Source organism: Coffea arabica, chromosome 1e (assembly GCF_036785885.1).
Source record: "Coffea arabica cultivar ET-39 chromosome 1e, Coffea Arabica ET-39 HiFi, whole genome shotgun sequence".
Classification (NCBI taxonomy): domain Eukaryota; kingdom Viridiplantae; phylum Streptophyta; class Magnoliopsida; order Gentianales; family Rubiaceae; genus Coffea; species Coffea arabica.
This window is the reverse complement of record NC_092311.1, coordinates 38462891-38469275: the sequence shown is the minus strand read 5'-3', so window position 1 is coordinate 38469275 and position 6385 is coordinate 38462891. Positions and strand designations below refer to the sequence as shown.

The 6385-nt window shown below is 36.0% G+C and overlaps 1 long non-coding RNA gene across 1 annotated transcript; it reads right to left on the bottom strand.

Annotated features, from left to right (window-relative positions):
• Nucleotides 1-440: 440 nt before the first annotated feature.
• On the bottom strand, nt 441-4827 carry LOC113703129 (uncharacterized). The gene is made up of 2 exons (XR_011816967.1): nt 2937-4827; nt 441-984 (listed from the first exon to the last, which is right to left on the bottom strand). It is a non-coding gene; the product is annotated as an uncharacterized lncRNA (long non-coding RNA).
• Nucleotides 4828-6385: the final 1558 nt, after the last annotated feature.

Here is a 6385-nt window from a genome sequence, read left to right as displayed (position 1 = left end):
AGTCATGTGACATGACAGCAGGGGTCAATATCACCTTAGCATGCAAGCAACCAATTCAATATAAAATGGAGATTGAAAATTTTCTAAAAAATTCTTCTAGCCAAAATATAACATATATAAATAAGATACTAGATATCTATGTAACAATTTTTGCTAGACGGTTTATAGATAAAACTGTATTAAACTTGAGATGGTGAGAGGTTTTCAACTCAGTATTGATATATCGATTTGTATTTTTTATTTATCATTAGAAAAACAATATCAAAATTTGAGATTCAAACCATTCATGAATTTGCAGTCAATTGTCAATAGTTAATTGCTCAAAAATTTCAAAAGTCTCTGCTTTTGTGAATGAAAATCTACATTTGACTTTTAATAAAAGGTAAGAGAGCATATGATAGCACATTCCTAATAGTTTAAACAAGCCAAGAGTCGTCGTCTACGCAAATCCAAGCCTCATTAGTTTCTTCCTCACCATTATAGGCAATGAATAAATAGGAGTTAATTACTAAATGTTATCAATTCCAGTTGCCATTACAATAATAAACAGTATTTTTTTGTCATAAAAAAGATACTTTTTGACTGGTAGCATGGTAAGAGCATCTCCAACGGTGGTGTAATGTCTGACATTGTAATGGGGGTATTACACGGCCATCCATTGTGACCATGTAATACCCATTACACGCATCATCGGGGCCATCCATTGTGACATTGTGACCGTGTAATACCCATTACACGCATCATCAGGGCCTCCATTACAAAATTTAAGAGCTTGACTCTAATTTTGGTCAGCAACTTCGATCAGGTTTATTTTTTGCAACGGTAAATTTGCAACGTTAATATATTGCTAAGGCCAAGATCTTAAATTTACTCATTACATACATAGCCCCATTTCATGGCTCATTTCTTCCTCTTTGCTTCATTCTTTCCTGACAATGCATGATCAAATTTGCTTTTTTATGGCTTGCATGTGGAGGGCTGCACCTGCGTTCCACAACAACTAGAGAATAAGAATGAATAATCTGGGAAGGAATATTGAATTGAATTGCCATAGCAACACGAACTGCACATAGGTTTTTGAGATGGCAACGGGATGGGCCGTTGTCAAAAGACTGCCCCTGGCCCCCACCCCCTTTCTCTCGCTTCTATTTCTCCTACTCCCGCCCCGTTTCCCTCACGGGTGACCATTTCTTTTCTTCTTTTTTTTTTTTTGGTATTGAAGAGAAGGATTTTATTTTTAAGTAAATCCATCTCTGCAATATATGTGTGTCGCGCCCCACTTTTCGATGAGTGTGTGAATGTGTGATGTGTGGTGTGTAATGTGTGAACGTGTGCAAAGTGAAAAGTAAAAGGCCATGAGACTTAGAATGCGACGATTTGGCCAAGTGAAGTTCAAAAGGGTTTTTTGTATAAAAAATGGAGTCGCCACTTGGTATAGAGTTAGGGTGTACCAAGTCACCCAAAAATGATTTTTGTTTTTGAATAATAAAAAAAAGTAAATAAACCCTTTTTGAGAACTTTTGGGTCTACGTAACCAAAAGAGGGATCGGGGGTCACATTTGACGAAGGGGAAGGCAAGGATAAAAAATCCAAAGCACCCCTTCGACCTAGCCAAGGCTAGTTGCGTGACTTAAACCAATTTTTCCTAATTTTTCTACCCAAGGTATGTATCGCGTGTTGGATATGTCTATATGAATGCAAAAACCTAGACCTAGGGGGACATGGGGGAAATTTCTCTTCAAAGGTTGAGTGGTGCCAATCACATTAATTGTGAAGCCCAATAATGATCCTTTGGAGAGGTCACACGTAATCCTAAATGACGTAAAATGAGTGGAATGCATGCCATGTGAAAGTGTGAGTTTGTGTGAAATGAGAAAAATGATAAAAATAATAGGATGTAAGTGGAGGTGTGCAAATGAAGATAAAAAGTGTTCGTGTGCAAGTGAAGGGATATAAAGGTGCACGTGTGCAAATAAAAGTGTAAGGTGTGAGTAGTTAAGTGAAAACGTCCAAAAGTAGTGTGAAGTGAGAATGTGGAAAAAGGGTTAGAATATAAAGTAAGTGTATGTGATAGTGAATGAATAGAATGCATGAATCCTATAGGAATGCATCAAGACGGGAACGGGGAGTCCTAACTTTGTGACTTAATCTTCCCTTTGATAGAAGGGGGAACTAGCGTGCTAAGGCTATCGAGTAGCCACACTCGCTCGTTTCCCTTATCAGAAGGGGACTCTTCAGGCAAATGTACCCTAACTAGCATGAGATGCAAGACCTAAAGTGAGGGGAAAGGGGAATCGAGGAGCATGCCAGATGATAAAACTAAGGAAAAATGCATGATATGTAGTGAACAGGCAAATAATGCATTAATGAAAAACAAAGGAAATATCCTATTGGGTCTAGCGTTGGACTAGCCCTTTCTATGAATTCCTACTAGCATTAGACTAGTGGAAACAATAAAAGAAGCCACAACTAGCGTTGGACTAGTGTGGTGACGTACATTCATCCATTCCATTCATCCACACTATGGAAAGCGAGTAGACATGTCCAACACTTATAAACACGTAGCACATAACACTTAGCATGCTCGACTAGATGCAAGAGCCTAATAAAGCAATTAAACATGTAGCAACAAGAACAAGCGACCAAGGGGAAGGGGGAAGTGGACCAGATGTTCTCCGAGCCCTATCTATTACAAGCCAAGAGGTGTACACATACCCCATAAAAGCATAAAAGGGGAAAGGGAAATGGACAAGATGCTCTCCGAGCCCTATCTATTACAAGCCAAGAGGTGTACACATACCCCATAAAATTTAAATAAAAGTAAAAGTAAGTAAATGCACGCAAGGAGGTAAGGAAAGCAACGTAGACATGCATATTCACATAACACGTAGGAGCACGTAAGGTCAAATGTAGTGCAAATGAGAGATAGAGTGTACCTCCCTTGAAATTGGGCCCCAATGAAGTAAAATCACTTATTTATCTTCCAAAATAAAAGAAATGGTCAAGGTACCAATTTATTTGCCAAAAATTAAAAAAAATAGGCAAACACAAGCTCACATGGTCATAAAGCTCTTAAATTCATGCATGAAGTGCAATTTAAACAAAGCATGGTAGTTAATTGAAACAAAACAAGCCATGAAGTTGTAGAGTTAAAACCTCCAAGGACCAGATTGAAGAAATTATTCAATTGGTTGGGTCATAGCGGCATTAGTTAGAAACCAAGGGGTCAAAGTGCAATTTTCAGAATTATTTTGCATGCATGCAGACTAACATAAGATAACATTCTTCAACAAGAAACAAGCAATTACTGCACTTTCTGTTTGCAAATTCATGTCCCCAGGCAACTTTTGATCAAACTTTCTCAAACAAAACCAAAACTCTAAACTAAACCACCAAGTACATAACTTCAACATCTAAAAATAGACTAAAACAAAAAACTTGGCAAGTGATTATATAAGTGCTGGAAAATTTTCATGCGCAAACCTCTTTCAATTTCGGCAAAACAGAAAATCTGCCCATAACTTTCTTTCAAAATAAAAAAAAACAGGTTTCGAACATAAACTTGGGACTTCAGCACACCTTCTTTAACCAAACCTTTCACCTAAACACTTCTCCAAAAAAAATTCAAATAACAAACAGACTAAGTAATTTAAACACTCAAAAGATTTCAGCATGCCGAATGTAAAGCCTGCTGCATTTCTGGTTGCTAAATATCTGCCAAAACCTCTCATCAATTACCCAAACAGCTCAAACAAATTCCCAGCTCAATATTGATTAGTTTCCATAAGACCGACATCACATACAGCAGCTAATCATGCTAAACGAAAAAAGTCAAAACAGAGAAAAGCCACAATCTCAAATTTGTTGCCGCAATTCTGCAGCTTATATCGTGCAACTGTGTCCGTGCAGGAAATCTAATCAGACTTGCAATATCACCACCCTCAAACTCACATAACCTTCATTCATCGATCAACTAAACTGATCTAGGCAAAGAAAGTAAGAAAGAACAAGGCGTATGACCAGAAAATTTTGACAGCTTTTTGCACAAGGAGCTTCGCAACAAAATATGTAGTTTTCAAAGAACTTATTTGATTACTTGCTGGTTTCTGGTGCTGCGACTCTTTGTGTTTTCCCCCCCCAAAAATCCAGAAGCAAAAGATGCAAACTTTGGCTATTTTCAGCAGCTTTTATCCGATGTAATAAACCCAATGAATCAACAAACCCACAAAACTCTAGAGTTCAAACTCACTGCCTAACAAAATTTGGAGATACACACTCCGCAGGCCAGATTGAAGCAGGTAGAGACAACGACAAAAAATAACAAAACAGAAAACCAAAGGCAAGATTCCAACTCAGTCACGAAAGAACTTGGAAAGGCTAAGGAAACCAGTTTTAGGAAGATACCTGAAATTCTTTCTTTTTTGATTGATGGAGAGAAAGTGAAAGCTTCGGTCTTTCCTCTTGCTCTGGTGGTTTCCTTTGCTGGTTTTTTGGTTTTCCGTCGTCACTGGGATGCTCTGCTTCCTTTGTCCGACCGTCCTCTTCTCTGATTTGTTCAACCGTCACCTTTCCTTTGGTTTCTTTCTTCCCAGCCTTCAACCGTCAAAGCTCTCTCCTTTTTCTTTCTTTTGTTGCCTTCTAAACCTCCCCGTTGATCCCTCACTCTCTCTTCGTAGCCCTCTGCCCAGTTTTCAGCCGTCAATCCTTTATCCCCCTAAAAAAAAACCTCTGTTGCGGCTACCTTTCTTCCCTTTTATATCTACTTCCCGATTCTCCTAAACCCTTATCTCAACGATGAGGATGAGGGGCTTGTTACCCCTGTAAGATCCAGCCCTCCAATTGTCTGCTGTGAGTGTCCTTTGCACGCTGCAAAAAATTGCAGCGTGCATGCCGCGACAAGCTTTTTTTTTTTTTTTTTTTTTTTTCAGAATTACAGAAAAAGATGAAATAAAATAATAAATAACAAAAATACACAAACCAGGCAATAATAATAATAACAAAACAAACAAAAAATAATTTTAAACAAAACTAACAACAATGGTCATTTTTAATTTTTAATTTTGTATTTTTCATCATTTTCTTTTTCTCAAAATAACTTAATAAAAATAACTAATGTGCCCAAAGATTGAATTTAAAAAAAATAAACATATTTTTGTGAACAAATTTTCCTTTTTCCACTTTCAAGAAATTCTATGCTAAAAACTTAAAAATAAAAAAAACTAAAATCGAATAAAACGAACACGACAAATAAAAAACTAAAAATGAAATTACACCAAAAATTTGGTGTCTACAATGTGAATTAGTAGTTTAAGAGAACATTACATTCAAACTGTTTGTCCTCAAAAATAAGATTTATTTATTGGTGGACAAGCAAGCATTAGTGTTAATAGATTGCAAAGAAAAGGTTAGCAAAATAGTTATAAATTCTTGCAATTGACACAATTTCATCAAATTGAGAGTGAGTGGCAGTTAAAAAAGAAAAAAAAAAAGATATGTGACAGAGAAAGAAACGAACCAAAGAAAGAAAAGTGGAAGAGGGTTAGATTAAATGTTAATAGGTTTCTTAGTTTCTCTAATATTTGATGTTTTATGTTTAGGATATAAATAAAATTAAAACCATTTAAACTAACCTACATATAAACTTATTAAGGTTGCAAATATAGATAATTCGTCAAGGTTTTAGTCTAATTATTAATTAAGACTAGTTTATAATTATTAGATTATTTATATAATATAATCATTAATATTTATGCGAGTCAAGTATACATTTTGACAGCCCATATTTCAAGCTGATTGGGCTAAACTTCTGCTAGCCTCACCCCATTGAGTGTCCTATAGCCATATACCATGGAAAAATTGGGAATTCCTAAATATGGCCAATGAGTTTTATCTGTCTCGAGCTTCAATCTAGTGATCAACCTAGTTGGCTCATTTTTAACAAGTATGAAGATTGCCTTAAAGTTTAGTTTGTAAATATTTTCAACGAACGGGCAGGGGAAGCGGCGTGCGAGGCCAATTTACTCGAATTTGAGATAAGCTTGAGTTACTTGAATTTTTTTTTATATATATATTTTTAAATTTTATGGTAATTGAGCTAAGTTCAAGCATAATTTGAAACTTTAACGAGCATTAAATACTCTTCATATTTGTATTCATTAATTACTAGATTAAATTGAAACAAACTCTTATTGAATTACTAGATCTCTTTGTCATCTAAATTCAAGGTCACACTCCTTTGAATCAAATCTTTTGTCATCTCACCGCCGCGTAGTCCGACTAGTTCCGTAACCTGATAGTTATCAGTAAGTTTCGTGATTGACTCCCATATGCTATTTCGCTATGTATTTTTTAGGTAATATTTTACATAATTTTAAGAGATTAGTCT